This window comes from Pongo pygmaeus, chromosome 5 (assembly GCF_028885625.2).
Source record: "Pongo pygmaeus isolate AG05252 chromosome 5, NHGRI_mPonPyg2-v2.0_pri, whole genome shotgun sequence".
NCBI classification, from domain to species: domain Eukaryota; kingdom Metazoa; phylum Chordata; class Mammalia; order Primates; family Hominidae; genus Pongo; species Pongo pygmaeus.
In genome coordinates, this window is record NC_072378.2 from 107575438 (window position 1) to 107587179 (window position 11742).

An 11742-nucleotide genomic window follows, 5' to 3' on the forward strand; every position below is an offset into this window, starting at 1 on the left:
TACCATTTCCCACAAGGGCCTATGATGAAAGAAGAAAAGAGAAGCAAGAAAAGAAATAAGCTAGATACTTCCCCAGCACTTGGACCTTCAAAATTTGTACGATATAGGGAGACGCTGTTCTTCTGTGGAAAGATCTTCTACCCTGCCACTGAGGCAAGAAAGCAGAATGGCCAGAGTCAGAGAGGTGGACAGGTTGGTGAACACCAGGGCATTGATGTGGCAGTGTCTGGGAGCGCTGCCCATGCTCCCTAGCTCACCAGTATGCCTCTTTACTTGGAGAGGCTGCACTTGGAAAGAGAGACGCGTTCGGCCAGCTATTAACCAGCCGTTGCCCAGGAGGGCACTGGAAATCAGTTCCCTGACTGGTTTCCAATGAGTCACTCCCTCGCCGGCCTAAGCTGCTGCCTGTGCACCATGTTCAATCACTTACACCTACCTTCATGCAGACAAGTGCTGCAGAGGGGCAGAGATGTCTGAGGACCAAAATACACTGCACCGTGGAACACTTACCTCATGTTGTGGAACACTTACCCTCACCCGAACACCGCGCCTTTTCCAGACTTTCCTGTCTAAGAGATCGTGCCAAAGGGACGGGGGTGGCCATGCTGTTTTCTTTTACCATGTCCTGCACAACTTATTTTGTATCCTTCAGTTGCCGTTTTAAGTGCATAGCACTTTCTATGTGGATGGGTGTTAAGGCAATGCATTCTGCATGTGTAAACTTTTTCTTAGTGCCTCAAAGGGCATAAACGAAATTCATTCAGAGAAAGAAAGAAATTAGCTTTAGAAAATAAACAATTTAGCACTGGCATTGTTTAACAGGGTCCCATTCTCAAAGAAATGGGGTAAATGCCATTTCAGACACCAGCTCTGAATACTAACTGCAGAGCTCTTCTCCAGATTTGTGGATTTCCATAGCACAGAAAAAAAATAGGGTGGGGTCGGGTTTGGGAACATGAGACCATCAACAAGAAGGAGAAGTACACACACATGCACAAAACTTATTTCAAGGGTCATCGAAAAGATTCTAGTGAAAAATGACTGGAGCAAAAGCAAATGACAATAACAAAAACTTGGAATTATTCTCTAATGCTTTAAAATAGTCTCGAGTGTACTGCATAGTTTAAAATTGGAAATCAGTCAAGTTACCTAACTCTGCCACTCCTTGGACTGAATTATAATCATAAGCAAAAAATGCTTGTGCAATTGTACTGTGTGGCCCAGATGTACAGCCCTGAGTAGAGAGATGGGGGCAGAGCAGACCTGGCTTGCCAGGTAGCCAAGGGGTCAGGGCTGGGGCAAATCAAAGCTTCCAGTGCTCCCAGCCTCATTCCCATCCAGATATTTGGCTGCACCAGCACTAGTTGTCTCATCATTTTCCCCTCTGAACCTCTGGTTTGTTGTCTGTCCTTGATATAGTAAGCTGTGTTTTGTTTTGGGTAAAAAGGGAAGTAAGAATGCGACTGATAGTATTTAAAGAACAAAAGGGAGAAATGCTTCATGAATTCATTTGATATGGAACATTGACCTAACATCCAAAAAAATACAACTAAAAAGTAGATCTTTCCCTCATTTGCATGGCTTATTTCCCCAGACATGTTTTTGGTATTGAAAATGAATGGTATTCCCATACAACATGTGTCTCAATTTGTAATGATATCCTCCTTGCAGCTGGCTTAGTTCTGCAAGTGTTTCTAAAATGTTACTGTCTTAAATTTGAACCAACCTACAATAACAAATTATCTAGAAGCAAAGTGGCTAAACGGCATTTGGTGAGAGAAGGGGAAACCCTATATTTCATCCTTCAGCTCTTGTTTTAGAAATTCAGACTGTAACATGATCTTTTTCTAAAGAAATCTACACATGCACACTTTAAAAATTGTGCAGATTGGGTGTTGTGGGAGCAAGAATGATCAGGTTTAAGTTTCTCTGCAAAGCTCTGCATCCCATCAACAAGGCTTTTGATATTTTAAACCCGTATTTAGAGTAATTTCAAGATACTTGGAGCACATGTGGTTAAATGTAAAACTTTGTCATTATAATGTGTTAGATGCTTATACTTTAAATATTTATAAGCTTTTTTTTTTATTTTTATTTTTTTCTGAGACGGAGTTTCACTCTGTTGCCAGGCTGGAGTGCAGTGGCGCAATCTCGGCCCACTGCAACCTCTGCCTTCTGGGTTCAAGCGATTCTCCTGCCTCAGCCTCCCAAGTAGCTGGGACTACAGGCACGTGCCACCACGTCCAGCTAATTTTTTTTGTATTTTTAGTAGAGATGGGGTTTCACCATGTTGGCCAGGATGGTCTCCATCTCCTGACCTCCCATGCCACCATGCCCGGCCTTTATAAGCCATTTTAAAGTAATTTACCCAAAAGTCTTCTCCCACTAGAATACTATAATTGAGTACTATCTGAGCATCATTATAGAAGATACAAGATGAAGTTGCTGCAGCATGCGTTCACATTCTTCTTGCTTTTCTGGTTTTAATTCAAATGTCATTTTTAGTAGAATCAGCTTATTTTATTAGTTTAAAAATGTATTAAAAAATCATAAACAAGATTGGTTGTCTGTGATTTAAAACAAAGACATTTCCCAGCACTCAAAAACTAAAGTGTTCTAACTTGAACAGTATTGAGTCCCACGCGTGAGCGTGGTGGCTCACTCCTGTAATCCCAGCACTTTGGGAGGCCAAGGCGGGTGGATCAAACTTAGGTCAGGAGTTCAAGACCAGCCTGGCCAACATGGGGAAACCCCGTCTCTACTAAAAATACAAAAAATTAGCTGGACGTGATGGCGCGTGGCTGTAGTCCCAGCTACTTGGGAGGCTGAGGCATGAGAACGGCGTGAACCTGGGAGGCAGAGGTTGCAGTGAGCCGAATTCGTGCCACTGCACTCCAGCCTGGGCGACACAGTGAGACACCATCTCAAAACAAAAAACAAACAAAAAACTTCCCATTAGAGTGTTGGATCTCAGTCTGTGTCCACATGAACTTAAAGTGTCATATTGTTCCTCTGAAATGTCTTAGGGACAATTTATTGGTGGTTGGATTGAATTCTTTACTATTTGCCTTCAGCCATCTTGGAAGCTAAGACATAGGATCCTGTCTTTATCATAGGTAGCCTGTTTGTGCACTTAATATGAATAAGAGGAGGGGGAAACCCTTTTTCCAAACGCAGAATCCATTTAAGCTTTGGAGGTTATAAATTTCAAAGTGATCACAGGCCCCTGGGGCTCACACTCTTTTATGGCTGGCAAAATACAACTTTCTGGTAAGAACGGGGAAAAGAAGGCTTTAAAAGGCTCATAAACTTGCTTGGACATCTAATAGCTCTTACCAAACAGCATTCTCATGAGTTAAGTGTAAATGAGTCAGAAACATATAGATCAAATTTCTTTTCAAATACACATGGGTTTAAAAATTAAGGCCAAAGTGCTTGGCAAAATAAGTTTTGGTTTTATCCAAACCCAAATGTTGAAAAAATAGTTCTAAGATTTGCCAAACCAAAAATACATGCAGATCTCTTCAATCCTCCCATTAAATAAGATGGCATCATAAACATGGGACTTAGTGGCTATTTTCATAATCCCCAAGGTTTAAGCAACATGAACCTTAAATATTGATTGAAAGACTATGAAAAATTTTTGGTGGAAAAACATTATAACCTTGCAAATGAAGATGAGGGCTACTGGTTCAGGGTTCTAATCCTGATTTTGACAGCACTTCTCACTGTCCGATCAGGTGATCAACTTGTCCTTTGTCTTAGCTCTGGATGTGTGTGTGCATGTGTGTGTGTGGCCTATGCATAGCAATAATAACTTTTAAAATCCTATTTTTGGATTTTATAAATCCTAAATTTATACTTAATTCATACATTACAATCTGCAAAACTTAATAACTCCTCATCATATCCAAACAGAGGGAAGCAGTCCCCTTTTGCTCATTCATAGTTCAGAGATAGTCTTCATTTATTTCCCTAGAGGGTAAAACATATCCATTTTGCACTAACAATATCTAATGCTGACTTTGCTCAGGTCTGTGTTATTAAAAGACGAGAGAGAGAGAGGGAAAGAGAGAAAAGAAAAAAAGTGAGGGAGGGTGTGTGGCAGGAGTCCTTGACTTGATTTGAAGAACTAATAACCTACTGAGAGACAAAAAAAAAAAAAAAAAAAAAAAAAAAGCCAAGGTCACTTTTACAAGCAACACGCAGAACCTGCAAACAAATGTGACACTGCAGACAGTAGGCTTCAGCAAGAGCAGGGACCAGGTCCAGTTCACTCATTGTTGTAACCAAGTGCCTAGCACAGGGGCTGGAAGAATGAGCACACAAGTATTCAGTGATCACATGAATGAAAGCGTCTCCGTAGAGGAACAGCTAATGAAGCTGCCTTGATGTAGTGCCTTCTGGTCGATGAATTCTGAATTCTGAACCTGAGGAGGGATGTGGGCTGGCGATCAGGGGTGGAGAAATGAGGGGTGAAGTAGCATGTTAAAGGGCACAGACATGGGAAAAAGCAAGCTGTGTTAGGGATGACCTTCTGGCTCACTTGGCTGGAACAAAGGGCTTGACCACAGAGGGTGAGAAGCATGGGGCTGGAGGAGAGTGGGAAGGTAGGTGGTGGAATGCGAGTTTGGGGAATGTGTACTCAATACATTGGGCAACGTTACTGTGGCCTCAAGCACAAGAGTGACAAGATGAAATCTGTGTTTGAGGAAAATTACTTGAGCAGCTGTTCGTAGACTGAAAGACTGGCATCGCTAAAGCTGATGGTTGCATTCTGATGGCAGGCTAATTGCCGGCAGTTGATTCTAAACATTGCAGAACGTCATCACTGGAGTGCAAGGGACATGCGCTGCCAGATCTATGAGTTAAGTATGGAAAGCCATTGTCTCTGGACAGTGAGAAGAACTTTCTTTGTGCTGAGTGGGCCTAAGGAAATGTCACAGTGCACGGTGGAAGGAAATCTCACAATCAACAGACCATTCCAGGATCTAAAGAAGGAAGATGCTGGCTTGGCTCCAGATGGCCACAGAAACAGAGGCCCCACCCTTCTGACCAACCAGGAGCTCTGAGCCTTAAGCCAGCAGGGAAGGGCAGATGTGGGCTGCTGTTTCATGCGTGCACAGAGGCAGACCCTGGCTCTTGCAACAGCGGACTTCACGGATGCGGAATGTGGAGGTTGCACAGCGATGTCTAGACTGTCCTCAGACCGAAGGGCAGCAGAAGGGCTCAGGAAGCTTGCTCTATATTCCTTAGACATCTCCGGAGATTTTCTCAGAATCACAATCAGATCCTCCCATGGCCTGCGGCTACTTTTAAGAAAGTTTGGCAACCTTTTGGAGATGTCCTCTTCTCTTTTTTGACTTTCCAGGCTGTAAACCTTCAGAAGCTTCCACATGTGGTGCCAGTGGGCTCCTGGTAATGAAGGAAGGTGTCAGTGTGGTTTAGTGGAAAAGAATATCTGCTCTGGAGTTGGGCCAGCTTGGGTTCGCATCCCAGCAGAGACACTTACCAGGTGAGGGAGAAAGGGACTTCAGCTCCCTGAACCTCAGTCTCTATGTCATGAGTAATAAGATTGCTGTAAAAGACAGGTAAGGAAATGTATAAAGTGTGGCTCATCACAGATGCCTTAAAATGGCAGTTGCCATCCTGTTAGAAAGGATGCATTGCCTAAGGACAGAGCTCGGGGCTGGAGTGAGACCTGCCTGGGTTTGAAAACTGGCTGGGTCACTTACCAGCTGTGAGGATTTGGACAAGTTTTATAACCTCTCTGGGCCTGCATTTTCTCATTAAATAATAGTTAATATTTATTGAGCACTTTCTACATGTAGGCGGTGTTTTAAATGCTACATACCAACAATGCATGAGACTTAGCATTATTAAGCCCATTTTGCAGATGAAGAGACTGAGGCATGGAGAGGTTAAGTATGCCACCCAGAGTCATGTGGCCAGTAAATGGCAGTGCTGAGATATGACTGGCAGCCTGGCTCCAGAGTCTCCATGCAAAACCACTATCCATGGCTTATGTATAAAAAGTGAAGATAATAACCCCTACTTCCTGCAGTTATCAGCTCCAATGTAAATAACAAGTTAAAATGTCTGGGAGCTACCTGGCTCATAGTAGATGCTTATTACAAAAATTGTCATGGTAGACCCTGCAGCCCAGAACTTCTTCCCTTGGATGTGTAATGGAAAATAATGAAACACTTCCACGTTGTCAACCTCAGAGGTTAGGGAAACCATTCCAGAAATTCTCATAAAATCTCTGGTTCCACTTTTACAAGTCGAGACTGCAACAAAGAGAGCGAGTGGCCAAGGTCACAGGATGGCGCAGCCAGGATTAGAACCTGAGTCCTCATCTGCCTTTCCTCTCGGTGGGACATGGGATCCGACCGCAGCTGCTTCAGTTACATGCCCTGTGCCAAGCACCAGAGTCATATTTTTGCCACCCACGGCATGGCTTCCTCACATCAGGAAGCCAATTCCAGAGAGAAAATAGGTTGTGCCTGAACATCTAGGGTTGAGGGGTTAAAGGGTGGCAGAAAAGCAGTTATTAACCACACTCTCCATCGTTTTTGCTGTTGGGGGAGAAATCAGTATTATAGCTCTTACGTTTTGCAATGCATTTCTACTAATATGAAGCTTTCTCCCTCCCTCTCTCTGCTAATGGGCTGGTCGTAAAGAATGAATCAAGTGTGGAGAAGATTGCTTTCCCAGACCTCATCTAAATCCTAAAATCTGCTGTTGACCCACAGGTCAAAGCTACTTGGCACATGAAGCTGCTTTTTTCTCTGTATTCCTTCTCTTTCACCTAGAATGCCTCTGTTCATATAACGTAGAGAAGTAACACACTTAATCTTAACACAGTAAACATCTGGGTTTTTTGTCACAGGCAGAATTTTTGGAAGGCCGCAGTCTTGAGAGGCAGGGTGGTAGAAATCAGAAGAGGACAAGGACCCTGTCCTTTCCACTGACCCCTTGAATGAGTCTCTGAATTCATCTAGGACTTAGCATCTCCCACTTTAACAGGGACACAGTGACACCTGCTCCTGTAGTCACCGTGGGGAGAGGGGAGCAGAGCTGTGGGCCAGAGGCCTGCTGAGTTCCATGAACTGACATCAGCTAGTTCGTGTGTTGGATGAGACTTGATGAAAATGTGTGTGTGTGTTTTTTCTTATGAAATAACTTTTCAGAGTTCTTGTTTGCAAAGGCAGGGTGTTAGGCCATTTATGTCTCTAAGGCACTATACAGCTCTGACATTGTGACCCTGCCACCCTACTGTCAGGGCAAAGAAGGGGGGAGATGGAACATAGACTAGGGGTCAGCACTCCCAGCAGGAGGGGGAAACTGGACTTTGGGGTTCTAGAAGCTGGACTTCCATCCACCTTTTCCTATTTCTAGCAACCCTTCCTGGCAAAGTTATTAATCTGTAAAATGGAGATAGTAATAAATATTTCAGTTTTTGCTGTTTGCTTCCAAGTGAAATAAGTATATAAAAATGCCTAGTGCTATATTTGATGTAAATTAGGTGTGCAATAAAATTTGACTCCTAGTCTGGGCACAGTGGCTCATGCCTGTAATCTCAGGACTTTGGAAGACTGAGGTGGGAGGATCATGAGCCCAGGAGTTCGAGACCCCATCTCTACAAAAAATTTAAAAATTATCCGGGCATGCCTGTAGACCCAGCTACTCAGGAGGCTGAGGCCCAGGAGTTTGAGGCTGCAGTGAGCTATGATCATGCAGCTGTCCTCCAGCCTGGGTGACAGAGCAAGACCTTCCCCGCCCCCACTACCAAAAAAAACCATCAGGAGCCATGCTCATGCCTGTAATCCCAGCACTTTGCAAGGCCTAGAGGCCAAGATGGGAGGATCACTTGAGCCTGAGAATTTGAAACCAGTCTGGGCAACACAGGGAGACCCCATTTCTACAAAAAATTAGAAAAAAATTAGTCAGGCTTGGTGGTGCATGCCTGTGGTCCCAGCTACTTGGGAGGCTGAGATCACTTGAGCCCAAGAGGTTGAGGCTGCAGTGAGCCATGATGGTGCCACTGCACTCCAACCTGGGTGACAGAGCAAGACCCTGTCTCAAAAAAAAAGAAAACTCCTTTCATTGAAGACGTAAACCACAATGGGAAGTACTTAGTTCTGAAAGCCAGGGCATAGGACCTAGGCTCTTGTTCAAAATTTCCTGCAGAACAGCTCTATCATGTAATTCTTCTTTATTCTATTTTTCTTTTTTGGGAGTGAACAGAGCCATCTGCTATAGTGTGTTTGTAAAAAAAAAAAAAAAAAAAGAAAGAAAAAAGAAAAGTACACTGTTAGTCATGAATCCCTCCATGGTTTTGGAAGAGGGCCTGGCAGAGACCTGGTCATTTGGTTTGCTTAAACTTCCAGGTTCTGGAAAGAACTTAGTAAAGAGGATCCGTTGTCCAGGGTGAAGATAAGGACTTACTTAAGTGAGTGCACAAGAGGGGGCTCCGTAGTTCTGGGTTCTTTGCCCCTCAGAAACTTTTAGAGGCCGGCAAGAAATAGCAATGACTGCTTATAAGGAAAAACAGACTGCTCTCCCTTAACCCATAGAACCAGCAAAGGAAAACAACATTTTCATTTGTAAAATGAAGAATTAAAGATAGAGTTATCCCAGTAGGGAGTCTTATATGGTTGTAATTTTTACTGATTAATGAGTGAAATAAGGGATATAGCTAAAGGAAAAAGTTATTTAAAAATTAAAGAAAACAAGGCCTTATAATTGGTTAATTTTTATTTTTATTTTATTTTTAGTACTCAGGAACCTTAGCTTCTCAGAGCCATAGGGTAAGCAGCATCACAGTGATGAAGCTGCGATTCAGACCAGAGCCTAACACTGAGCTAAGATGAAACTCACCCTTGGCTCCCATACCCTCTCCTTACCATGAGCTATAGACTCGAAAGGAGAAGGAATGTTTTTCAGTTGCAGGCATATCTCACTTTATCATGCTTCGCTTTATTGTGCTTCACGAATATTGCCTTTGTACAAATGGAAGGTTTGTGGCAACCCTGTCAAGTCTACCAATGCCATTTTTCCAACAGCATGTGCTCACTTTATGTCTCTGTCACATTTTGGTAATTCTCACAATGTTTCAAACATTTTCATTATCATATCTGTTACGGTGACTTGTGATTAGTGATCTTTGATGTTACTATCGTCATTGTTTTGGGACACCATGAACTGCACCCATATAAGAGGTGAACTTAGTCAATAAACGTTGGGTATGTTCTGACTGCTCCACCAACTGGCTGTTCCCCCATCTTTCTCCTTCTCCTTGGGCCTCCATATTTCCTGAGATACAAGATTGAAAGTAGGCCAGTTAATAACCCTGTGATGGCCTCTAAATGTTTAAGTGAAAGGAGGGCCTCTAAATATTTAAGTGAAAGGAGACCCATGTCTCTCATTTTGAATCAAAAGCTAGAAATGATTAAACTTAGTGAGGAAGGCATATTGAAAGCCAAGACAGGCCAAAAGCTAGGCTTCTTGTGCCAATCAAGTTGTGAATGCAAGGAAAAAGCCCTTGAAGGAAACTAAAATTGCTACTCCATGGCTAGGCACAATGGCTCAAACCTGTAATAATCCCAGCACTTTGGGAGGCTGAGGCTGGCGGTTCGCTTGAGCCCAGGAGTTCAAGATTAGCCTGGGAAACATGGCAAAACCCTGTCTCTACAAAAAATATGAAAAATTAGCTTGGTGTGATGGTGCACACCTGTAGTCCCAATTACTCAGGAGGCTGAGGTGGGAGGATCACCTGAGCCTGGGAAGTTGAGGCTGCAGTGAGCTGTGATCATGCCACTGCACTCCAGCCTGAGTGACTGAGTGAGATATTGTCTCTAAATAATAAATAAATAAAAATGCTACTCCAGTGAACACACAAATGATAAGAAAGCAAAACAGCCTTATTGCTGATATAGAGAAAATTTGAGTGGTCTGGATGGAAGATCAAACCGACCACAATATCTCCTTAATCCAAAACTTAATCCAGAGCAAGGCCCTAACTCTCTTATCAGTGAAGGCTGAGAGAGGGGAGGAAGCTGCAGAAAAAGATTGTGAAGCCAGCAGAGGTTGGTTCATGAGCTTTAAAGAAAGAAGCTGTCTCCATAACATCAAAGTGCAAGGTGGAGCAGCAAGTGCTGATGTAGAAGCTGCAGCAAACTACCCAGAAGATCTAGCTAAGATCATTGATGAGGGTGACTACACTAGACAACAGATTTTCAATATAGATAAAACAGCTTTACATTGAAAGAAGATGCCAACTAGGACTTTCATAGATAGAGAGGAGTCAATGCCTGACTTCAAAGCTTCAAAGGACAGGCTGACTCTCTTGGTAGGGGCTAATGCTGCCGGTGACCTTAAGTGGAAGCTGGTGTTCACTTACTGTTCTGAAAATCCTAGGGCCTTTAAGAATTATGCTAAATCTACTCTGCTAGAGCTCTGTCAGTGGAACAATGAAGCTTGGGTGACAGCACATCTGTTGATACCATGGTTTAGTGAATATTTTAAACCCACTGTTGAGACCCACTGCTCAGGAAAAAATAATCCTTTCAAAACATTACTGCTTATTGACAATGCATTTGGTCATCCAAGAGCTCTGATGGAGCGGTACAAAGAAATTAATTGTTTTCATGCCTGCTAACACAACATTCATTCTGCAGCCCATGGATCAAGGAGGAATTTTGACTTCCAAGTCTTATCACTTAAGAGATACACTTCATAAGGCTCTAGCTGCCATTGATAGTGATGCCTCTAACAGATTTGGGCAAAGTACATTGAAAATCTTCTGGAAAGGATTCGCTATTCTAGATGCCATTAAGAACATTTGTGATTCATAGGAGGAGGTCAAAATATCAACATTAACAGGAGTTTGGAAGGAGTTTATTCCAACACTCGTGGATGACTTTGAAGGGTTCAAGATTTCAGTGGAGGAAGTAACTGCAGATATGATGGAAATAGCAAGAGAATTACAAGGGGAACCTAAATATGTGGCTGAATTGCTGCAATCTCACGATCAAACTTGAACAGATGAGGAGTTGCTTCTTAAGAATGAACAAAGAAATTGGTTTCTAGAGATAGAATCTGCTCCTGGTAAAGATGCTGTGAACAATGTTGAAATTACAACAAAGGATTTAGAATATTCCATAAACTTAGTTGATAAAACAGCAGCAGGGATTGACTCAGTTTTGAAAGAGTTCTATTGTGGGTAAAATGTTATCAAACAGCATGGCATGACACAGAGAAATCCTTTGTGAAAAGAAGAATCAACCAATGTGGCAAACTTTATTGTTGTCTTATTTTAAGAAATTGCCACAGCCGCCCCAGCCTTTGGCAACCACCACCCTGATTAGTCAGCAGCCATCAGTATCAAGGCAAGACTCTCCATCAGCAAAAAGGTTATGGTTCGCTGAAGGCTCAGATGATTGTTAGCATTTTTTTTTTTTTTACAAATAAAGTATTTTAAATTAAGAAATGTACATTGTTTTTTAGACATAATGCTACTTCACATTTAATAGACTACAGTATAGTATAAACATAACTTTTATATGCACTGGGAAACCCCCAAAAAATGCATGTGACTTGCTTTATTGCAATACTCACTTTATTGCAGTCATCTAGAACCAAACCTGCAGTATCTCCCACCTTATGCCTGTATCTTCATCAGTTAATGAGCTATAAGAAAAGAGATGCCATCCTCTTCAAAATGAAAACAATTTCTAT